Source organism: Phyllopteryx taeniolatus, chromosome 14 (assembly GCF_024500385.1).
Source record: "Phyllopteryx taeniolatus isolate TA_2022b chromosome 14, UOR_Ptae_1.2, whole genome shotgun sequence".
Lineage (NCBI taxonomy): Eukaryota > Metazoa > Chordata > Actinopteri > Syngnathiformes > Syngnathidae > Phyllopteryx > Phyllopteryx taeniolatus.
The window spans coordinates 6,040,986-6,067,139 of NC_084515.1; the positions used below are offsets into that span (position 1 = coordinate 6,040,986).

Sequence of the window (26,154 nt, forward strand, 5' to 3'; positions counted from 1 at the left end):
TAAGAGCAAAACATTTGTTCTATAGTTTTATTGCTTTATGATTCAAACCCATATCAACGTTTTTTAAAACACTTAAATTGATTAAAACAGTTTTTCAAGTATTCCTTAGGGCCTGTTCTCTCTTTCTCACTTGCATAGTTCTCCAAATAAGAGGCAAAGCATGTTTGCTTGTGTCAACACCAGTTGGAGTTTACTGTAAAACTGACATAAAAGAGAAGAGAATTAAACATTGTGTTTTTAAACATCAAATTGTTCAACAAAACCATATTTGTTATGGTAATTCTAAAGCTTCAAAACACTGCTACTTTAACACATGGAGCAGCGAAATGTACAAACCGAGCATACACCAATACTCACAGCCATATATGCTCTATGCTCTGTCGGTGTTCAAATCAGTGCATTATGGATTTGTAATCTGTAAACAGATTTGCATCCTGTGCACAGTGCACTTTTCAATGGTGGAATCGGTCCTTGCACTGCTATGAGTGGTCAGGTCCCTCTGCAGCTACCTTGACATTTACTCCGCATTGTATACGAGGTGGGGAGGGTGACAAGGACATGTAAAGGAGAGAAGACAGGATAGCCTTCGCGTGCCAAAAGAGGGATGAGATTCAGAGCATGTGGGGTGAGGATGAGATTAAAATGAAAGCAGAATCAGGGAACTGGGACCCAACCACACCCATAAAAGTGTGTGCGTGTGTCTTCTGCTTGATGGATGGCCCGTCACGATGTGGGGGATGGGGACTGAAAGATGGAGGAGGAGTGTTGAAATTGCGACAAAGAGTCATTTGTCTGTCTACACAATCATACCAGCCAGTCACTACAGGAGATCAGCTGCTCGCCAGGACCTCCCTTCTCTCCTTGCTCTGCACCCCCACCTCATTTGAATGTAACTTATCACTTGTCTTCATTTTTGTAAAATAAATATTATCTTTCACACTAGCACAAAGTTTCTCCCCATGTTCTAAACCATGGCCTACCCATCCTCATCATCACTTGACCTTTGCTGATTCACCCTCTCCTCAACTCATTTAAACCCTTCAAAACTCCCAGTTAATTATTCAACTTTCACATTTTCAAATCCTTATCTCACCCCTAAACATGTCAATCTGTAATGTTAGACCTATGTTTTAACATAGGGTATTCATAGTATTTCTATATTTGAGTCCATTAGTTTAAGCAAAACATGTTGTGTACACCTGAAGTTTGTCTCTTTAATAATGTCATGGCTTTACCCTCGTGATTTGTGGCAAGGCTCCGTCCCTATCGCAAATAGTTGGGGAAGACTGTGTACGCCTGTGAGTATTGTTGTATGCTCTGTTTGTATGTGTTGCTGCTCCATGTGTGTTAAAGTAGCAGTTGTTTGATGGTTTATAATTTACTGTAACATTTATGCCAATTTCTGTTAGCTCGTCTGGTGTTTAACATTATATGTTATCATTAAGCTAGTGGACGTTCCTTAGATGAAATTATATGGTTAGGTTGAACATTTTGGTGTTTAAATTTACCAGTACTATATTCACCTATTGCAGGTGGATCTGGAACGTATCCCCCCCGTTATAAACGGGGCTTCAATGTATTGTCAACATAAGACAGTCTATTAGCATCGTCCTCCCTGGGCCAGAGCTTTTTCTTTCCTACTGCCTCTCCTAAATGAGCCTGTTGGCTCATTTAGACACTTTTTTCAGTGGTGAGGTTCTTGGAGCTTGAGGGAAGCGTTGTCATTTTGTTATATTACAGCCTGTTGTCTGTAATTTTAACGGAATTACTGACATTGATAACAGAATAAGCAAGATGGTGCAATCCTTGTGATGGTGTATCCAGGAAAGTCTCACATCTTCCAGAGGAGTGATGAGGAAACAAAGTGACTTTATCTGCCAGTTTGGGAAAAAAAAAAAAACACGTGGGAGTTGACTCAGTGTTAGTGCACATCAATTAGTCAGCATCTCACTCTCAAAGTTGAATTGTATAGACTTTGTCTATTTCTACCCACTTGCTCTCTGATGCTTGAAGAGTTGTTTTTCCATCGGCTGTCATTATTTTTCATGACTTAATTTCTCCCACCTCCCCCACTGTGATTGTTGTATGACACAGGAAGCAGGCTCAAAGATCAGATCCGGCATAGCCCTGAAATTAGACTCAGTCGAAGAGCAAATGATCACCACATTTTGTGTCTGATGCTGGGATTCATTGTGTGATGAGGAAAGTCACTTAGTTTTGGGAAAAAGTCTGAAAAGCTTACCTAAATTGTTAGCACATTATAGTGCCAAACAGAAACGCAGTTGTTGTTATGTCAGATAAAGAAAAAGCAGTTATTGATCTGATTCCGTGATGAGCCGTGGGTGGACTGGGTTGCTGAGTACTGGAGGCCGATGCCAGTATGTTTCCTCCTGACCCGTCACATTCTGATGGGGTCCCTCACCTTTCTCACGTTGTGTCAAGGCTTTCTACGGATGAAACGTGTGGATACCAGGCAGTTTTAGAGCACATTTGTGGCCCTGGCAGAATTGCATGACACTCCCGTGCTGGGCCTGGCTCCAGCATCTTCTAATATTACTGCCATTCAATAAATGTTTGATATTAGTTTTCTGTGAACAACAAATTCTCTTATCCATAGTATCTTGTAACAGAACATGCAAAAGAGCCCGTTAGTCATGTACATATAAAATGGACAGTGCACTTTCTCTCTTTCATTTCTTTCTCTTTCTCTCACATTCAACATTACCGTTACATTGTCACAGTGGGCATTGTAGGTAAATCAAGTTTAGCTTAGCTTCAGAAAATTTGTAGGTGGCGAATGTAAGCTGCCGGGGAATACGATGCTTCCTGTACGTACCGCTTCAAAGTTGTGTTATGCCCTATAATGTACTGTTGGGTTGAGTTGATGCACCCCGTTTTACTAAGGCCAACTAGGTTTGTCATCCGCACTGTGACTTAACGCGGCAAATTTTTCGACAATTTAAGGATCTCATCAGCCATCTACAGCAACCACGGCCGTCCCGTTTTGCCGTGCTCTTGGAAACATGGTGTAAATGTAGCCTGAAAGATTTTTTTCCATTGCCTTCTCCAGAAATGAAATTGAATTGAATAGAAGAAAAACAGAATGTGCACTGGAACATGTACCGCATTGGCTTGCCTCCAAATCACAAGCAATAATCCTCTCTCTACAGCTTCCCATTCAGTCTAATCATGTTAATAAAGCTATAATAAGACCAATAGATGAATTCAGTATTTCCTTTGGGATAAATTGATTCTCAGTATGAAGAAAATAAACACCGACCAGCATCCCGGAACAGGAGGTTGCACTCTAAATAATAACCATATACTGTAAATGTGTGTACAGCATTTTATACCATCAAATGGAATCAGAATGGATTTTATACTGTTGTTATCAGTCAGTGATGTGTTCTTAGTTTTCTTCACTGTGGCTAAGTGCAAACTCTGTGTTAGCGTGAGTATTGAATCAGCTGACTCATCGCAATGACACAACTTTAGTAATTGTGCCATTCATGGTAATATGAGCACATTTTCTCATATAGTTAGTTAAGCATGGGATGTAGGGTGACAAATTTGCTTCTTCTTATGAAGCAGCAGACAATGCAATGACACAATACCTTAAAGATCCTATGCCATCAAAAACCAAAATTTTTTTCAACCGTTTTATGCATAACAGTCAAAGATGATTTAGTTTTAAGTTTGACATCCATGCGATTCGTTGATTTAATGCAAAAGGTAATAAACGGCATAAGACTTGCAAAACGATTGGATTTGAAATTGCTTTTGTGACCTACTTTCGTCTATTAATATTCTAGTACCGGCCTACTTCGTGGTTGGCACCGACCCGCTCAACTCACCTGAGCGGCAACACGACATTTCTGGGTTTAAAGTGAGCGAATCTCTGCCGCTGCCATACAAATGTAGAGTATAAAGTGTACATATGTATAGATCATTTTACACTTGAGACTATGTGAGTCCCGGGATCCACGTCATGGAAACAATGGGTCCCTGCAATTTATCATAACAGATACAGTAATCCTCCACTATATCACGGTTCTTGCTTTGCGGTCCTGCTATATTGCAGATTTTTATTATAGTTGTTACTCTATTTTTGTGTTATCCATTGCTCTTGCTCTCTCTCAGTATATTATGTGTTTAGGCCTGTCATGATGGCAGATTTTTTTTTAGGATGATATATTTCCCCAAAAACTATCATGACAAATGATAGTATTGTTGATGGTTTTTATGCCACTGACATAATGACTGTTGAGCATAATAATTAAAGTGCATCCTTATGAGGAACAACTCCCTTTTAATTTTAATTCCAGGAATAATAAATATTGACATTGTAATGTAGAACAAAAAATAAAATATCTTAGATTAAAAAATATAAAACAGACTCAGGCTCTGTTCATAAAAATTGCACTTCCACAAATAAAAATTTGGCACAGAGGTATAAACAGTCATTAATGCCTTAATAGGCAATATACTGCCAATCAATTTTCCAATTGGTTAAGAAAAAGTGCCAAGTAGCAATCACAAGTAGATCAAAGCAACCTGTTTTGATTCAAAATTTGTACTGCTTTTCAAAACTCTGCAGCCTTTCTTTAAATGCGGCTTTGTCAACATGTTCAATGGCTACAGTAAAGCTCTTAAAATAGGGAGTAACGCTATACTGTATAGAATGGGAGCAGCTGTGCGCCATAGTCATGTTTTTATTTGCATTGTTGGGCAAAGTATTCCCAATTGCAAGCTGCCGGGAAACGTCCCACCATGTTTTTTGTTCCCTGCCGAAGAAGTTTGGTACGATGGTTGTGGTTAAAATGGATTCTGTCATCTTGAGGTTTTAAGTTGTGTTGTCTTTGTTATGACTTCCTACAAATTCAACATACATGTACCAGCTCGTTGGTGTTAGCGGGATGGTCGCATTCATCTGGCTTGAATAAAAAATGTTCCCACATCATCGCTGTGGCGTTAGGCTTTGGAACTAATTCCATTTATGCCGCTCAATTATCTGTACCTGCAGCTACAGGCTTCCCGTTAGAAAACAGCTTTGTGTACACGAACGGCTGCATTTCAAACACATGCGCGTGCACAACCGCGCACACACGCACATAACCAATCAGATGGAGCATTCCCCCTCTTCACCATCTCTGATTGGTTTAGAGACCACGATAATGAAACCCATCATGTGTCTGCTTTCAAGTCGTGGATTACTTTTTTTTTTTTTTCCTCAAATGACTGCACACCTGCATTAGTTAGAGTTCTCAGTGCCATGAGGCACATTAGGCCGCAATTGCGGTTTTTATAATCTGTACGTTTTTTTATTTTATTATTATTATTTTTTTACAATACTAAACTATATTTAGAATTTGTGATGTAACCGTGTATAAAATAGCGAAGCTTGCAGTCATTGTTACCAGAATGTGGTTTATCTTTTTATTTTCACCCACATCTTTCAGCTCACGTTCCCTATTAGTGGGCCAATAATCCAAAAAACACTTGGTGAATTCTGCTTCACAATGATAGTAAGACCCTAGGTAGAAAAATCCAAACATGTTGGTATGATCGCTTGGCCGCCACAAGACTCCGTAATATTGCCAAGGACCAGTCAGAGCAAAGCTGTTTCCATATTTACATGAAGATGAACAGCAATCCAGTCAGAGGAAAGCTTATTTACGCATCGAATATTAATGAGAAATCCGTCCGTTTCAATTTCCAGGTGTAAAAGACCAACTACAGTAACTTGAAAAGTTGCATCCTGGGCATTTTCAACCCAAATTATCTTGCTAACACAAAAAAGGACTTCAAAGATTATGAAACATGAAAAAAAAATGTATAGCATAGGACCATTAAGTAATCTTGCAATTCATGGTAATATGAGCATATTTCCTCATAGAGTTAGTCAAGCGTGGTGTGTATTTAGAGTGGCAAATTTGCGGCTTCTTGTAAGACGATGCATTTCTGCTCGGTCGTCTCATCTGTATTTTGAGGACCAGGTTGTCACTGCTATGTTCTCAGCATGTGTGAGGTTTGCCAGTCATTTCAGGACAGATTGTAGCAGGCTTTGGCTTATCAAAGTGGTCCATACAAACATCCGGGTCTTCTCGCCTCAATACAGATTTTCATCCCCACTCTTGTTACATGTTTTTTGGTTCCCGGAGGTTCCCAATCATCCCTCCTGACGTCTCTTCTGATCGGATGGGACGTGTGAACCAGCTTTTGTTGTTCCTGGAAAGTGAGCTAATTTGCATATAAATGATGGCAGCGTCTGAGTTGGTGATCTTTTGCTTATTTTGTAGTCAGGCTTTACACAATCAGGATTTTGGGGCCAATCACCGATCAGCGAGTTTAAATAACCGATCTGATCACAAGATGGAGGAATGTGTCTATTTAAATGACCTGTTCATTTCCTGTATGTACTTGTGTACTTAATTGCTCAAAAAATTATATTTACTTTGTTCCTCTATTTATGCCAGTGAGGCATAGTGACAGACAGAACAAATTAATGGTCTTCTATTAGATGGCAGGAAGTAAATTCAGTAATTAATGTATCCACTTTTTGTGACATTCTTGTTTATTGGTGTGCCGTGAGATTTTTCAATTGTAAAATATGTTCCTTGCCTCCATAAAGGTTGGAAATCACTGCTCTAGTCAGATCGTGTATTCTAATCAGTCAGGTCAAACCAACATTACATGACAGAAATAATGGGTGCTAACTTACTGTAATTACTTTATTTTGAATTAAATTACTTCACCCACACCGAAACCTTAGAGCATGATTCGACAGAACGACAGCATGTTTACGTCCAACCGTTCGTGCTACTGCTAGTTTGCTAGGCTACATAACATTTTATTGCCTGCTTGTGAGCCGTATCGTATTAAAACTATGTGACCATACCTCAAGCAACCCTTAAACGAACATCCTCTCCTGTCCTGAGGACTGGTGACCACCAACACACGTTTTTCCCCATTTTCTCCTTACAATACCGTCGTCGCCACGGTAACGAGTGTATCCGGTCGCATTTGAGTGTTCAAGATAAAGTCCAATAATCGTAAAAAACGGAATGCGGAATACAATATTTTATTGCAGTAGTCTGACAGTGCAATCGTGAAAGAGCAAATTTGTCTTGTAGTCTGATCCGGGCATTACGTGTTGCCTGTCTCCGACGTGTTGTCTGTCCTACACCACAGACGTTTTTTTTTTTTTTTTTAAACTAACTTCTTTGGCCGTCAGATATTTACAGTACTACGTCAAAAGACGTCATTGATCGGATCAGCGAATTATGACCTTAAAGCCGATCAGCATAAAATGCTAAATATCGGCCGATACCGATCAGCCCAATCAAATCGGTGTAAAGTCTAATTGTGTGTGTGTGTGTGTGTTCCTCAATATTGAATCTGCTGTACTCTGTTTTCATGGCACTATATGAATGGCATTTTCGTTTCATGTTGAAACGGAGAGCGGGCTTTTCTTTTTAAAATATTTTGAAGAAAAACATATCTTCAGTCTTATTCTGTTCTGTATGCAATGTCACATTGGAAAGAGATACAGTGGAATTTTACATCCGAGTCTCTCTTAGGAGTTCTCGCATCTCATCTTTCAAGGTTTTGTACCAGAAATCTTTGCTGGTTTCTTCCTATAGCCGGAAATAGACCAGACTGCACTCCTACCCATGTTAAAACTAATAGCCCTTTTTGTAGCCTTTATAGGAAATATGGTAGCGTGAGCCCAGTAAAAGGCAATTGGTCCGTTTAAGGGCGCAAAATTGAATATTAAAGCATCCGGCGCTCTACTCGTGGCTTCTTCCAGTGTCATGACACCTTACACAAATGTAAGTTTACTGCGGGAGTTCCTTGGCATACAATGGAGAGTCGTTCCCATTATACTACTGTAATCCGAAATGGTACGTTAGTCGGAACACACGTAGTCTGACAAATAAGGGTTAAACAAGAAGATGTTTTGTTGTTGACGCTAATATGATGAAAGTCGATTAGTTGTTGACGTCCCTGATATTTTTTCACCTGCATTTGTCTGTGTGATACAAGAGATAACATACAAGGCTTCACTTTCTGCTGCTTCCCTCATTTCTCGTTGACAGTCCCCTGGTCCCTCTGGTATGAATCTTTTAAGACTAGCGGCGATTGGACGAGCCAAAACTAGTGACCAGAGGCTAACCGCTATGCTCATCCACAACCATCTTATGTTTAGTACTCTTGGACCCGCACAGACCTATGAAGAGTGTCTCCTCCACAGAGCGTTATAGTCTGGCGACGCCAGCTGATGGGCGAGTCGTAAGCCGTCTGTAAATTGTGCAATTGGAAGACAAAATGTCAAAAACACGTGATTAGCAATTAGTTGACTTTAAGGTCTAAACATCGATGTGGCGTAGTAAAGTTGATGAGTCTGTTCAATACCAAATAACTAACCTATACCCCATCTCTATCATAAATATAAAATCATCAAATATAAACCGGTAACCGAAAAAGAGAACAAACTATTCTATACCTATTCAACAAAAAAAGTTACCCTTTCGTAACCCTGAAACGTCGTAGGTCAAGACCATCGTAAAGGACCCCCTTTACTTTACCCAAAATGTGGTTATCAGTATTAGGAAGATGTACCGCAGCGACACTTGGGCAAAATACATTGTTGCTGAAGATTCAGATTTAAGAGCTGGTTGTTTCCCATGAGTAAGCTTGCTGATCAACTTGAAAAAGGAAAAGAGTATAAGGCTGAGACAAAATTCAGCTCCATATTTTGGTCACAGTTGTAGTCATTAGTTTTTATAATTTAAAAGATAATTTTTCCAATTTCCTTTTCAAAATATATTTCATTTTTGAATAGTTTTTTTTAGAGGCAGTTGTTGAATAGAATGTCTAAACAATCAGATTTGGAACCATCTCTAATGCATTGTTTTTTTTTTTATACCACTACACCTAATTAGGTTCATGGGTGAGCTGAAGCCTATCCGAACTGTCTTTGGGCGAGAGACAGGACACACCCTGGACTGGTTGCCATCCAATTGCAAGGCACATACAGACAACCATTCACACTCACGTTCACACCGATGGACAATTTTGTCTTTTAAGTGTTGTTCTCACATTTTTATTTTTTTTTTAACCATTGGAAGCACTTTTATAGACTTACTGTACCTGAGATCAGTTTTGATTTCAGCACGCGGGAGTGTGTAGTTTTTGATATGAATTTTTTTTTTGCTCATAGTTGGCAGACATTTTAAGCTGAAGCCAGACAAGATATTTTTCAATTCCTAACGAAAGCAAACGCTGCTCTATTGACTTGGTAGAGCGCTGTAGCTGTGGGTCAGAACCCTTTTATAGGTTTGTATGGTGCAACACATCGTCCATATATTGCAGCAAGGCCTCCATCATCACAGTAGCGGTAGTTAACATCCTTTCAATTGAGAAAACTCTCACAACGTGTCATCTGAAGTGCCACTTTTCTTATCTCATGACATTTCCGTGACATCAGCTTAGCGACTGTGGAAATATACAACAAACGGCCCGACTGTGGTGATAGAATCTGCCACGCTGCAGGGGCACCCTGTCTTTAAAATGTGTGAGGGCATTTGTTTATCAGCCTCCCACTCGCTCTCCTCATTTTGTCTTTGTCTCTTTCCGTCTGGCTTTTTTGGGCCACAATTATGAAGCTCATGAAAGTGCTTAAAGTCTCATGAATATTTACATCTTAGAGGGGAAGTGTCGGGGGCGACCGATGTGTGGCTGGCCTTCCCTAATTATGTAGCTGGGTTTTCACAGAAGACCACACATGCATAATTCCAATTAGATAACACTTACTAAGCCTTAAACAAATCAGTCTGAAAAGGATCCGATGCATACAGACACACACGCCCCCAGCAGGGAGTTGGTAATAGTGCAGCTGGGGCTTCCAGCTGAGTCTTTGGTTATTGTCTAATAGAGAGCTAAATGATGGGCACAAGTTTGGCAGATGAGTCAGAATTGCGTGTGTTCTGTGGACCTGGCATGAAAAAAAAATTCTGACAGTGATGAATAGAAGTGTGATTTATGTTGACGGGCACTGCTGAGGATGGGTGGGGGTGTTTGAGGAAGAGACATTGGGGTTAGAAGCAGAAGGAGTGACAGTCGAAGAAGAGAGGTTTGGCTAGAGGGATGCAAGATCAGATGTAGAGCCAAAAGAAAAAGGGAAGCAGCTTGTATTGGTGAGTGTGGGCAGAGAGAGAGAGAGAGAGAGAGAGAGAGAGAGAGAAAAGGAGGAAGGAAAGACTGATGAACAAGAGAACATCAGCGGGAAGGAGGCTGGTGCTGGAGTGAGTCATTTCAGACAGGAAAGGATGCAGGTGACTAATCACAGGACAAGTTGGGAGATGTGGGAGAAGGCGGAAAAGCCCAAAGAGCAACGGGAGAATGATAAGGAAAGTGATAGGAAGCTGCAAATAGAAACGTCTCAGCACAGGTTTGATGAAAAGGTCAGAAATCCAAATGTCACAGAATCTAAATAGAAATATGATAATAAATCATTGATAGAGGTGGTTTAGTGTGTATACTTTATACATTATTAAACTGTGATCAAGACATTGAAATGAAGCTTGAGGCTAATTCGCATTGTTTACTGAGAGATCAGAGCACAGTCAACAGTGAGATATGTGCAGATATGTAATTTTAATGTGGCTGATTATAATTTTTAAAAAAGTTTTTATTTAGCTACACAAGCAGCAGCTATTTGTTAATCGAAATACTCAAAAGTAAAAAGTGTGTTGCTTTGAAATTACTCAAGTACAGTTTAACGAAAAACGTCAATATAGGATGTTACTACCCACCTCTGGTGAGGTGGCCTCTGTAATGAGGGTGACTTTCATGATCACACATCAGTTGTTCAGTTCAGATAAAATATTTGTCATTCAAGTGCTCACAGTCAATGTCCTGTGTCTTTTGTGGCCATACAGTGCGTGCTATCCCCCTCCAGCACACAGTTGATATTCCATCAAAGATAAGTTAGTTTTCATGACAGTGTGGTGACTATTTAAAAAGGCTGAGATGGGTTCTGTGGTCCCGCTGTCTGAGAGCTTGTGGTCACAACATCATGCTTGTCTCACCACCACCATGCACAGGCATTCATCAGGCCACTTCAGAGCCTCATAGCGGAAGCCAGAGCTCCGCTGCGCCATGTGAGGCCTCGCTGCTGTATACCCAGGCACATGGCTACGATTAGGAGCAGTCTCAAATTTAAAGGCACACAAATGTAACAGCCCACGGTTTGATAGGGTGTGTCATCAGTCATCAGAGGAGTAGAGCCCAACCTCAGTGCAGTTTTCTTTTGTACCGCCTGAGGTTACAGGCACAGGTTTTCGGCCTTGCCGGTTACGTGCAGCAATTTCTCCAGATTGTCTGAATCTTTTGATGATATTATGGACCGTAGATGATGAAATCCCTGAATTCCTTCCAATTGCACGTCGACAAATGTTCTTAAACTGTTGGACTATTTGCTCGCCCCATCCTTGCTTGTGAACAGCTGAGACTTGTGGGGATGCGCCCTGATACCCAATCATGACAATCACCTGTTTCCAATGAAGCTGTTCATCTGTGGAATGGTCCAAACAGGTCTTTTTTTAACATGCCTCAACTTTTCTATATTTTTGTTGCCCCCATCTCAGCTTTTTTGGAACATGTTGCAGGCCTCAAATTCAAAATGAGACAATATTTGAAAAGAAACAATAATGTTCATCAGTTTGAACATTAAATATATTCTCTTTGTAGTGTATTAAATATATAGGTTGAAAAAGTATTTGCAAATCATTGTATTATGTTATGTTTCACACAACGTTCCAACTTCATTGGAATCGGGGTTTGTACAACTGGCTTAAGTTTCACAACTGCACGTCTGCGGTAACGTAGCTAAACATCATTAGCTAATTTATTTTCGCCTACCACCACTAGTTAGAATGAATTGTAATCCCTAACAGGTGGTTTAGGATAGAGGGAGGATAGACACAGCCACTGGTGCACGCTCAATCGCTTGAACCACCAAATGGTAACAAAATATAGTAAACACAAGCACTTAGCAGCCACTCCTAATAAGTATGTTTTGCATATCCTTCATCTACCGCGCCGCGGTACCCAAAAAAGAGCCGACTTTTTCAACAAGGGTAAAGGTCGTAGGGCTCACTGACTGCAGGGTTGTCACTTTGTTTGTACTGATGACTCAAAGAAAAAAAAAACAACTCATCCCACTGATGAAAAGTTTTAGCAGATTTGATGCTGTGAATTTTTTAACCACGGTACACCTTGACAATGGTAACTGGCCCATGCCATAGTCTACCAGTATTGTGTAAATGTTGTCTTTATCTTTTATTTTGATGTGTGGGGCATTGCATGCAGCCTCCCATTTGGTTTACATTTATTAGCTGTTATATTATTCCTTCATGTTGCAATTTCACGTTTTATTGCTCATATCATACAAGAGCGTGCAAAATCCTCTCGGACACTCCACATCCCGGTCACCAGCTCTTCCAGCTCCTTCCCTCAGGTAGGCGCTACGGATCAATGCAAACTAGAACTAGAAGACTTTCCAACAGCTTCTTCCCTCTTGCAATCAACTTCTTAAACAGCTAACCTACAATCCCATCGCAACATGCTGCCAATTTTTTTGTCTTAGGTTTGTTGTCACATTTCTTAGTCATTAGTCATTCAAACTGCTCTAAGTGCTAGAGGACTCTGCATCTTTTTGCACAATTGTCAAAATTATTATTATTATTTTTTTTAAATTGTACCGGCATTACCAGATAACTAGCAACCCTTTATTGCTCAGTGACTGTTTTTCTCAATGTCTTTGTCTCAAAAGTGTTCTCTGTCAATTGACTGTCTGTTGTCGTACTAGAGCGGCTCCAACTACCGGAGACAAATTCCTTGTGTTTTTTTTGGACATATTTGGCAAATAAAGATGATTCTGATTATTTCCCGATACATCATCTCTGTTTACAGATTGGTATGGACAGACCCGCTTTGATGATGAGCTTACTACTATGTTTTGTCATCCAGTCAGCACTTTTTGCTTTGCATGTGTGCGGGCTTGAGAGAAAGAGAGAGGGAGAGACAAATCATACCACTTGACAGGGTTGACACAAGTTGAGCTCTCAGGGAGGTAAATGTGTGTGTATGAGAAGTAGATTGAGAGAGGAATATTTGCATTTATGAAAGCTAAAGAAGTCGGAAGGATATCAAGGGCATCAGGTTCACATCGCAGAGCACTTCTGTCATTGCTTATGACTTATTAATTTATTTTACTTTGACACTTGGTGAGGATCTAGGGCACAAAGTGGGGGTCGACATTCTTCTCCCCTCAGTGTCTTGGTTGGGAAAGAACAGCGTTTTTTTTTAAAATGACAGATGTTGTGGCAGTGGGTTGAATGATGCCATAAGAAAAGTATCACAGGGTCCAGGTTGTTTTTTTGTGTCTGTAACAGATCTTAATGATCGCCTTGAATAAGTCAAAGACACCGGCGGTGACGGTGTAACCGGAGAGTCAAATGCGTGTGTGTGTGTGTGTGTGTGTGTGTGTGTGTGTGTGTGTGTGCGTGCGTGCGTGTGCGCGTGCGTGTGCGCATGTGTGTGAACTCAAAGGAAAAGTAGCAGGAATACACATCCAACGTCAGTGAGCTAGCAAATAGTATTACTTCCTGGGTGTGATAAATTTTATATGGCCCCAGGGAAGCATTTCCTTCTGTTAAGGAGGAGGGGCTGCAGAGGAGATATGGAAACGATGCAGGAGATGATAAGACGCTTATTGTTCCCGTCCTATTTTTGGCTCTATATTCCCACTCTCATTTTTATGTTTATAGTGGAGACGTCATCCGTGTAGGCCTACATCCTAAATCCTTAAATCTGACATGCGTGTGTGTGTGTGTGTGTGTGTGTGTGTGTGTGTGTGTGTGTGTGTGTGCGCGCGCTTGCTTATTCTATGTCTTTAGTTCTCATGGCAGCATTATGCTGTATGTATTGAGGTATTTGGGTGGGACCTATTGTTTTAAGAAGGAGCAATTCAGAACAGCTGAACACAGTTTCTTGACGAGGAGATTTGGTATAGAGTCAGGTTTTACACTTACACACATTTGTTTTTTGGGGTTCCAGAGGAAGTACGATCTAAATTCGCCAGCTACAACTCTTCTAAAACCAAGTCATGAGTTTAATTAACCAAAAATGCCTACAGACAGACAAACTTATGAGTGCACTGTGCAGTGTGGGGGCTCTTTTGCATGTTTTGGTTCAAGAGCTGGATTAGTGAATCAGTTGTTGACAGAAAACTAATATTATCAAACATTTACTAAGCGGCAGTATATCCGTGGGCCCCTGAGCTGACACCAACTTTGGAGCTGAGCCAGGCAAGTGAGCTTCATTTGACTTTCCCAGGGCAACAAAAGTGCTCCAAAGCTACCTGATGTGACATCATCCTTTTGAAAGCCTTGACAGAACGTAGCAAATGAAAGGGACCCCACCAGAACGTGACTGGTTGATGGAACGTTCATGGGCCGAAATGTAGGGTGCCTGTAAGTCTCTGGGACTCGGAAGCAAGCACCCCCATACCATAATAAACCATGAGAAGAAATGGCGAGACTGCAATACGGAGGAAAATGCATAATACCAATATGAAACAGCTATAACAAAGTAAAAACACCAGTTTAAAAATTTGTAAAAAAAAAAAATATACATTTTAAATTTTTAATTTTTTTTTTTTAAACCAAACAGATTATGTTTCAGTCAAACGGAGCAGCCGTGGCCACCGGGAACATAGTGTATATGTAGCCTAAAGTTCTGTCATAGTGCTACATCGCAGTTCTAAAAAGCATTATGGAATTGAATAGAAGTTGGTTTTATTCGTGGTTGTAGCTTTGGTGATTAAGATATACATTTTAATCTGCTCCACTAGCATCAGGTGGTCCCAATTTAAAAAGATACAGTACAATTATATGATGATTCTATTTTTTTCTTATATCATATTCATTCTCACCCACCAACATACAAAAAAATCTCCCGCTTGTTAAATTTCCCAAATGCCGTTCGTCACATGATTTATAAATAACACACGAGCATACCAACATGGAGAAATCAGAGAGGCGGTGCAGACAAACACAGAGAGACCAACACTTGCCCAGAGCTTCTAATCCCAAAGTAAAGTAATTAGTTTGCAGGCTGGTGCCCCCTACTCAAGTGTGTCTGGGGAAGTGGATCTGCTCTAAGATGCTGAGAATCGGCTGCCTACACTGTTTAGCCTCACTTAGCTCTTGTCCCAATTCGTCACCAAAGCCCACTTCACTACATCCTCCAGTCTGTGTGGCTGCAGTCACTCCATTATACTACACATTATGGATTTACTTATTTCCAAAAACTGTTGTTTTCAAAACTCACAGCTGTACCCATAGTTCTTTGTGATTTTTCCCATGAAGACTGTGTCATTTTTATGTTCATTCACTGACACTGGTGTATATGACACATTTGAAATGAAGTGCAATGTTGTACAGTATAACATAATGATTACCAGCTTAGAGTCATAATTTTTAACCAGTGATTTAAAAAATTCGAACTTTTGGTTTGATAATCTAACAAACCAAACAAGAAGTGATTTCAGTTTGTGTAGTTCCTCCTTAGGAACAGACCAACACCATCGTCACTATGTGACTGTGTAAATGTTTATGTGCCAAAACATTGACTTTGAGTTCATTGTTGTCAAACTCATTCAAAGGTCTAATTTGACCAGATCTACAACAGTCCTCATTTTAACATATGTAAGACACGCGGACAAAATTGTTAGTACCCCTCTGTTTAATGAAAGAAAAAAAACACAGTGGTCACAGAAATAACTTGAATCTGACAAAAGTAATAATAAATAAAAATGTTAATTAAAATTAACAAATGAAAATCAGAGATTGCTTTTTAATTGTGGTTCAATAGAATTATTAAAAAAAAAACGTCTTAATGTGCATTTCAAGTGAGACTCATCCAGTATGGCTGTGTTTACATAGACTAAACACACAGACAATCCACATGTACAGTCACACAAGTTGCACATAAGTCCAAAACTCTTCTTTCTTGGAAGAGTCCTGATTATGATCAGAAGATTTCCGAATCGGTTCAATGCGCTTTTTGCTATTCGCGCTACCATGGCACATATCAAAATAGTGCCACCCGCAAGCAAATGAATTGTTACTTGAACCATCCAGTGCAAATCCAGCCTAAGTGTGCTGTTTAGTATTTGGATGATGATTTTACATGAGGAATCCTTGGATAATATAAATTTTGTGCATAAGGATTTAAGCAAGCAATGTGTGAATAACAAGTGTTGGTGAATGAGGCCCATTGTTAGCTCTCTGCAGTCAGCGTGGCCATCAGCCATGGTTGGCTAACCATTTGATGTGGTTGCACAACAGCTCCCTGATGATCACTCAGATGCTCTGTATATGTGACTTTGTTTGTATGGGGACAAGTTACACTTAATCAAGCAAAAATGTCAAGTGGCCAAATAAGAAAATGATGAAGCTGTCACATATTGAGGGGTTCTGGTGTGGAAGGGAGGTGTGACAACAGAAGAGCGCGTGTGAGCCAGTGTGAAAGGGCTAAATGGGTGTCTTTGCAATGTAACATACAGGAAATGGGAAACATGACAAACTCCCAGTTGATGGGCGCTTTAAATGCCGACACAGGTTTTATGACCTGCTCCTGCTCGGCTTGAAGATGGAGAGATGTTTACACACCCTGCCAAATGTTTGTTTGCATGTATACCAGTGTCTGTGTATGATTTATTACCTCTATCAAGCACAGGGAAGTAGTGCTTTCATGAGCATGCACATGGTATTATTTCTGCAAAGGATTGTGCTCAGCTGCTTTCCTTGAAAATTTGTGGAGGTAAGGCATGGACACTGGCAATTATTTGGAATGTATCCAGATGAAGTTGCACATCCAGGAATAGTTTTCTGTTTTTTTTGTTGGCAAATTATCCTAACGCGCCTTACCGCCTCCCACTCGACTGAAGTGCAATAGTATTGACGGCAAATTAGAACTTGTTCACTCTCCCCCCCTACTTATTTTATTGAAATTTTTTTTCAGTCACAGTCACATAGTGGAGCAGATAAGTCACAGTGAATTGTTCAAATGGTGATACAAGCATGAAATTTGGTACATGTACAATCTGAGCCTCTTCAAATCCCACTCTTATCGAAAATACCACTGGCCATGCAAAATTCCAAGATGGCGGCCCCAAATATGCCTGCCAAAAAATTTGGTTAATAACTCAAAATGCATTGATTTTTAAGTCCCATAAATCTACTAAAGTTGATGATAGAGGTGGGTCTTACAGGTATTTTGCTACCAAGTGCCTGTCTGTATCTATTATGGTTCTTAAGATACAGCAAAGAGGTACTTATACAGAAAAGGGGGTTTATGAGCCAACCATCCATCCATTTTCTTTACCGCTTATCCTCACTCGGGTCGCGGGCATGCTGGAGCCTATCCCAGCTATCTTAGGGCGAGAGGGAGTCTGAACTGGTCGCCAGCCAATCGCAGGGCACATAGAAACAAACAACCATTCACACTCAGATTCACACCTACATGCAATTTAGAGTCTTCAGTCACACTAATGCATGTTTTTGGGATGTGGGAGGAAACCGGAGTACCCGGAGGAAACCCACCCGGGCACGGGAAGAACATGCAAACTCCACACAGATGGGCCCAGGATTTGAACCCCGTTCCTCAGAACGGTGAGGCAGCTGTGCTAACCAATCGTCCACCATGCCACCGCATCACTTTGAAAATACTGTATGAATTTTTTGATATACAAAAATATTAGTCAAATATAAATATGGCTATTGCAGACATTTTTGTACGAAAAGCATGTCTCTGGCAGTTATAGTTCTTGAGATAGAACATGCACATACCTCTGACAGTAAAAAATTAGTTTTTGTCATGATTTAGAAAATAGTGATTTTATGATTCACAAATATTTTGAAATTGGATATAAACTTTCTGTTACAGCTCTGGATATATGACATGCCAAATGAACTGTGTTTGAGTCAGAGAATTTCACATTCTCAATGTGAAAGATTATCCTCTGTATTGATGGCACGTATGAAAAATCTTGGATTTTGAGGCTGCCATTTTGGAATTTTGTACAGCCAGCGGTATTTATAAAAAGAGTGGGATTTTAAAAGCATATGTCCCAAATTTCTTGCTTGTAGTACTGTTTGAACAATCCTTGCTATATTTGCAATGATCTCGCCGACTCATAGCAGACCTTTGTACAGACAATATAAATTCTGTAACCTTGGTGACGGTAATTTAAAAAAAAAAAAAAAAAAAAGGAACACAGCAGACAGAAACCTGATATTCAGAGATACAATTATACAGTCCTGTATAGGTCAACCCTAGTAAATAACATGGTAACTAGGTTTACTGTAGCTCTGTCCAGTGGGGGAGCAGCCATTTACTTGACTACAGAAACGAAAACTGATCAGTCAGGAACAGCAGGGAAGTTCTCGACTTCTAGGATGAGAGAAAAGGAGCCTACACTGTGAAACAAATTTGTTTTTGGACCCTTTAAGTATATATATTGCCAAAATGTATGCAATTGAGGATAGATTTAATGAGCTGGGGATTTCCACCTAATTAAGATTTTAAAATTCCGCCAAGGCTGCCCTTTGTCACCGATTTCTGTCCATAATTTTTATGGACAGAATTTCAAGGCGCAGCCGAGGCGTAGAGGGGGTCCGGTTTGTTGGCCTCGGTATTGCATCTCTGCTTTTTGCAGATGATGTGGTTCTGCGGCTGGGATGAGAATCAGCACCCCCAAATCTGAGACCATGGTCCTCAGTCGGAAAAGGGTGGCGTACCCTCTCAAGGTCGGGGATGAGATCCTGCCCCAAGTGGAGGAGTTCAAGTATCTTGGGCTCTTGTTCACGAGTGAGGGAAGAATGGAACGGGAGATGGACAGGCAGATCGGTGCAGCGTCTACAGTGATGCAGACTTTGTATCGGTCCGTTGTGGTAAAGAAGGAGCTAAGCCGAAAGACTACGCTCTCGATTTACCGGTCAATCTACGTTCCTACACTCACCCATGGTCACGAGCTGTGGGTCGTGACCGAAAGAACAAGATCCCGGATACAAGCAGCCGAAATGAATTTCCTCCACAGGGTGTGCGGGCTCTCCCTTAGAGATAGGGTGAGAAGCTCGGTCATCTCAGACTAGAGTCGCTGCTCCTTCACATCGAGAGGAGCTGGGGCATCTGATTCGGATGCCTCCCTGACGCCTCCCTGGTGAGGTGTTCCGGGCACATCCCACCGGGAGGAGACCCCGGGGACGACCCAGGACACGCTGGAGAGACTATGTCTTTCGGCTGGCCTTGGAACGCCTCGGGATCCCCCCGGAAGAGCTGGATGAAGTGGCTGGGGAGAGGGAAGTCTGGGCGTCCCTGCTAAAGCTACTGCCCCCGCGACCCGACCTCGGATAAGCGGTAGAAAATGGATGGATGGATAAGATTTTAAAAACAAAAAAAAACAAAAAAACTTATTCTTATTGATTTTGCAGGTGACAAAAGTTGAAGCCTTTGTGATGGTCTGAGTGCTCTTATTGATGATTGTCATCAATTCTCTCTCATTCATCTCTTCTCCACATCCTCTATCTGACTGACCTTTCACCTCCGGCCCAAAGCGTGGACACTTGAACAGGAGAAAAAAAAACAATGACGTAGACTTGTACCCTGAGTATCATCACTGTTTTATGAAGTTCAAAGTACAGTACACTAGGTCATCACACGTGAAACCATGAGTCATTTTCATGTGTTCTGAATAAATGAAATGATCCTAGTAGCACACGTGGATTATTAATGCGCTTCAGCTTGTTTGTAGATTTGTTTTTTCTATTTATAACATCAGTTAAGAGTTAAGATACTCAGTGATTCCAAGGTGTATGGCTTGATTAAGTAAAATTCCTAAATTGCGTGTTTGCTTTAACAGATTGTGCGCACTGTTGGTGGGAATGTTTTTTAAAAAAAATTTCTAAGGTTGCGATCTTTTCAAACGGTCCAAATAGCAGGTGCTAAATGGTAGGGCTGGGTGATTGATCGACAATTAAACCGTGATTTAGGTTTTTGGCATCTCATGATCATTAAAAAATAAATATGTTAAATATATAAGTTAATGCTTTGTAAAAGCATCCTGAACACACCTGTGACACATCCCCGAGCGTGCTTTAAGCTGTTTATTGACACCCCAGTTGGAGTTTACTGTAAAAGTAAAAATACACAACAGAAATAATTATACACATTGTTTATTTAAATTAAAAGGAATAGTTTGTTTAGAAACGTCGCCAGCTTAATGCTAGCACTCAATGGAAAACTCTGTTGACCGGCTAGAAAACATTAGCATTAGATATTACGGGGGGGGGGTTACCTTAAAATAATTAATATTCACACACAAATGCTGTGAGAACAGACATACAGACAGGTAATATAACAATACTCACGAGAATATATTCTTCCTAATTTATGAAAAAACGAGTTATATTAAAGTTCGCACTTTCTTGTTCTACTATTTTTCTTTAATGTATGTGTATTTCCATGCGTGCACCACACGCTCCCTAAGAGGTCAAGGCGTGCACATTAGGTATTTATTTTTATTTGTTTTCTTATTGCAATTGTTTTAATATGTAATTACTTGTCACCAATTTATTTTCTTCTTATTCTTCCAAGTTATATTTAAATTTGAGTTTTGATAGTTGAAGACAGAATTTCGAAAGCAATGAATAATCCATCCATCCATCCATTTTCTGAGCCGCTCCTCCTCACTAGGGTCGCGGGCGCGCTGGAGCCTATCCCAGCTATCATCGGGCAGTAGGCGGGGTACACCCTGAACTGGTTGCCAGCCAATCGCAGGACAAATACACTGCACTCACATTCACACCTACGGGCAATCTAGAGTTGTCAATTAAGCTACCATGCATGTTTTTTTCTTGGGATGTGGGAGGAAACTGGAGTGCCCGGAGAAAACCCACCCAGGCACGGGAGAACATGCAAACTCCACACAGGCGGGGCCGGGATTTGAACCCCGGACCTCAGAACTGTGAAGCAGACGCTCCAACCAGTCATCCACCATGCCGCAGCAATGAATAATCGTGTTTGTTAATTGCAATTTCATTAGCAATCAAAATAACTGATTTTTATTTTTCTCATAATAGCCCAGCTGTACTAAATGTGTTCACTCACTCTAACAGATTTCATGCACATTTGGTACCAATTGTAAAAGTGGTGGAGAAGTCTGTATTTAAAAGAGGGGTTTGTGCTTTAGGTAGCTACTGGTTTTCACCATGGAAAATTGGAGGGAGCACAGCAAGAACAAAAAGTTTGAAGTGTTGAAATTGGAAGTGTTTGTGAAAGAGGTAAAAAGCCATAGAATAATTTCAGAAAATAAATAAATTGAGCTGATAATTTTGGGGAAGCCAGCACTCGCCCTGAGAGTGTGGCAATAGGATTGATTTGCCCATCCCGCGTACCATTGCGTTTGATGGAAATGCTTCTATAAAAATACTTTTTATAGAAGGCCATCACCAGTTATGATAGTGTGGTGAAATGAAGCAGACACAGAAATGCAGAATTTAAAGGGGTTTTGTCATAGGTGATAGGGTATGAATCCTTACATCATTGGGAAGCTCCTAACTCACATTGCTGAATAGATGTCATGATTTTTTGTTGTTGGCATTTCATAAACGTTTACACAAGCGGTTCCAAAGTTCTTCCTGGCACTTATTTTGTCTGCGTAAATGCTGGCACCACTTTAAAAATGCAAAACCAGCCACCACAGTTTGATAAATTATATTACGTGTGCTGAATAAATCAATTTGTATATACTCTACTGTACTCGAGTCCTCCCACAATGCGCAAAATGAAGTTTGCTGCAAATTAGCGTGCTTGGCAGGCGCACTCCTGGTTGAGCCCAGTTAGTAGACCAGCTTCCACATCTGCTTGTATGCATGATCACATTTGCTTTCATAAATCAGGCCCATATTATCATAATGGTCTTGCTTAGTAGCATGTTCCAATATGTCTTGAGATAATGTATCACTGTCTCATCGTTATCTGTTTGTTTTTTAAACTAACAGTGTGCACGTGTTTGGGAAGGACCCAGACCTGTTTCATTGCCATAGTCGTAGTGTCATGATCCAGTCCAGAGTTCACACTTCATGTCCATACGTGCGCTCGACTTGTGTGAGGAGGCCATGCTTGTCTCCAATGGCTACATATTCAGTAATTGTTCTTGTCCAATCTATGTCTGGATACTTGTATAGTTTACAGTAGTTGATTGTCTTAATACAATTGCCGACCTTGCTTTGTGTACTGGGGTGCAGTCGTGCTGGAACAGAAAGCAGCCTTTCCTAAATGTCTGGAAGCATAATCTTGGTCAGACAAGCCTAACCAAACTCCTGATTGATTTATTATCATTATTTATTAATTAAGGGGTGTGTTGAGAGTTGCAAAACCCTCAAGACCATTGTGCATATACTGTACTGTACAGTAGAATAATATTACTAAAACTATATATTTTTTGTATAATATTGTTCCTAGCACCATGGTGTACGACTGGTTAGCATGTCTGCCTCACAGTTTTGAGGACCCGGGTTCAAATCCGGCTTCGCCTGTATGGAGTTGGCATGTTTTCCCCCTGCTTGCGTGGGTTTTCTCCGGGTACTCTGGTTTCCTCCAGTTTATATGTGCCCTGAAATTGGCTGGCGACCTGTTCAGGGTGTACGCCGCCTCTCGCCCGGAGTCAGCTGGGATAGGCTCCAGCATGCCTGGGACCCTAGTGAGAATAAGCGGTACAGAAGATGTATGAATGAATATTGTCCCTACAATGGCTACATGACAGTGTGGTATTAAGCAGTGGATTCCATCCATCCATTTTAAACACCGCTTATCCTGGTTAGGGTCGCGGGACGCCACAGCCTATCCCAGCTGACTTTGGGCGAAAGGCGGACTATACCCTGAACTGGTCGCCAGTCAGTCACAGGGCACATTCGCACCCACATTCACACCGTCACTGAGTGGGAACTGAAGCCACCCTGCCCGGACCAAAGTCAGGCGAGTGTACCACTACACCATCAGTGACTCTAAGCAGTGGATTGAGTTTAGTTAAATCCCTACTGAAGGCCCTCATTCCTGGAATTTTCCATCTTGAGACAGATTAAGCATAAATACAGTAGTTTTAATGCTTTTATTGTATAAGCATGACTAGTTTTAATGCAGCGGCACGGTGGACGACTGGTTAGAACGTCTGCCTCACAGTTCTGAGGACCGGGGTTCAATCCCCGTCCCGCCTGTGTGGAGTTTGCATGTTCTCCCTGTGCCTGCGTGGGTTTTCTCCGGGCACTGCGGTTTCCTCCCACATCCCAAAAGCATGCATGGTAGGTTAATTGAAGACTCTAAATTGCCCGTAGGTGTGAATGTGAGTGCGAACGGTTGTTTGTTTATATGTGCCCTGCGATTGGCTGGCAACCAGTTCAGGGTGTACCCCGCTTCATGCCCGATGATAGCTGGGATAGGCTCCAGCGCTCCCGCGACCCTTGTGAGGATAAGCGGCTCAGATAATGGATGGATGGATAGTTTTAATGCTTTAATTGTATCTTTGACTGGGTGCTCTTAAACTCGGGTGCACATGACAAAGACATTTTTCACTCGCAGGATAACTAGCAATGTTTTTGTATTTGTTAACATAATCATTTCTTTAAAGTGACCATGTTTAATTACAGTTTTTCTGCACACGTCCAGGCCCATTAAATTGAAGGATTTGCCGTCTGTGGGCTATTTAATTGACAAATGAGTACCATGTGATCATGGCTGAACTATGCGGGAGACATCCACCGATCGTGTGTGTTTGTGTGTGTGTGTGTGCGTGTGTGCTTGTGCGCGTGCGTTTGTGTGTGTGTGTGCGGCAGTCTCTGTATGCACGTTAATGACTGCCGGTCTCTGGGGGACACTGTAAGGAGGACGTGGCACGTGGCGCGGAGAGGTCAGGAGCGACAGACGCTGAGCAGCAGCTGTTGGTGAAAATGGAGGAGGGAAGAAGAGGCAGGAATAAAGGGAGGGGAGGAAAGTGGAGGCTTGGCATTGGATTGAAAAAGATGGTGGGGGGAAGGCCTGGCGGGGAGTGAGGGGCTGATCTGATGGAGAGATGAGCAAAGATGGACGAGATGGGATGAGAAAAGACGGAGAGGTTAGCTGGTAGAGACTTGGTGATGATGTGCCTGGAATACATTTGGAAAAGATAATTTTCTCATTTTCTTCCCAATAAAAACACAAAGGCAGATATAATTAAGTAAAGTGGATATAAAGGAATCAAATTGCATTTACTGTATTTTCATTTCACTGGACATGTCCGAAAATAAATAAACTGTTGTGTCATTTTTTTTTTGGAGCCTGAATTAGAACACTTACCCACCAAAGTCCATTGATTTTCATACGTGAAATTCTAAAATCACATACAGGGGTCCTCGATTATGGCGCTTAACAATATTCAAGGTTACGAATGGCACATAATGACCTAGTTTGCACGGTGGCATAGAATACATCGTCATGCGGCCCAAGAAGACCCGCTCATTAGCTTAGTTAACACCGTACTTTGTTTTTCATTTTATTATTTTATTTATGGCCCAGAAGTTTTTTTTTCATACAAATGTTTACTGTAATTAGGATTTTACGCCAGCATTAGCATAGGTTAGTGATAAACTGCAGCCTGTTTTATGTGCAAATTTTGATTTACAAAGTAGGAACGTTGAATACCGAGAACCCCTGTACACACAAAAAAAATATTCATTCAAAAGACGATTACTAGCCTTGCATGCGTTTTACATTTTTTTACGTTTCTCTTGGGCCATTGTAATCAAACATTACTTAAAAACATAAGCTTTTCTTGAACATGACATGTTTCACTCCAATATAACCTTTTAGCATTAAAAACTTGTCATAACATGACAACACTAACAGAATAAATCACATATTACAAAACAACATATAATAAAAATCCCCAAAATAAATCATTACAACTGTGATTGTGTAGTGTGTTTACTCAAGCATTCCAATACAAATGTTGATTCACAGAGTAATCCATTTTATACTACTATGTAAAAAGAAATGCGAAAGCTGTTATGAGCACATTATATGGTATAATACAAAACACAAACAGAATATAAACACCTGATTATCAACTATTCGGGACCATTAAAGAAACACAACTCACGACATTATGCTTGCAAAGCAAGCGACGAGGCTCGCTAAACTAGGTGCTGAAACTTGTGGGGCAGCCGCCTCAGTCACCGCCTGAAGAGTTCATCATCCACTTTGTAGAGCATTATTTTCAGTTGCCTAAATGTTTTGTCATCCATCTGCTTGTGTATATCATCACACATGGATCACATCGCTCTGCCCCGGAAGGTATAAGACAGGCTGGTGATCTGGTATCGGTGCATAAGTACTGGAGAATTTTAACGAGTGTGACGGATGCCAGGTCGCGCTTTGTGAATGTATGGAAAACTTCACTCCTTGGGGACTTTAAAAGCGCGGTGCTGGCCGTTGAGTTAGCGGCCCAGGCTTTGAGCTCAGCAGTCAGTGCACTTACCTTCCAATCGATGACATGGTTTGTACCCAATGGTGCATACCTTATACGATAGCCACTGAATGCCTGTAAGATTACTTTTTAAATTTTCTCTTTTATGTGGTGGACTGTATCACACATTTTCAAGATGCTAAATATAAATAGCGACATCGTAAAATTATTTTTTTTTTGCCCTTTTTAAATTGATGCGACAAACACACGTGGTGTGATCGCAGCGGTCCACAGAATAAATTTTTTACACCTGTGTCACTGTGACTGGGTCTCAGTTAAACACATAGACTTTGACTTATTACCTTTGCTTTGCACAGGGAAGCTAAATTACGGTGGCATGACGGGGTCAAAAAGTTGTTTTGGTGGTCCTGTTGGGATTTTGTAGGTAAAGGGCTTTTTTTCAATACAAATTTCCAACTGTATATGCTAAAAGTAGGAGTGGAAATCTTTATTTTTGTTGTTTTTAACAGACTACTGTTTATTTATTTACTGCCCACAGAGCTCAGGTAACTTGAACATTTAAG

General features: G+C 40.9%; 1 protein-coding gene across 2 annotated transcripts in view; it reads left to right on the forward strand.

Moving 5' to 3' along the window:
- Nucleotides 1–26,154, forward strand: part of spsb4a (splA/ryanodine receptor domain and SOCS box containing 4a) — an 87,537-nt gene that overhangs the window by 850 nt on the left and 60,533 nt on the right. The gene's annotated exons all lie outside the window — the stretch shown is intronic.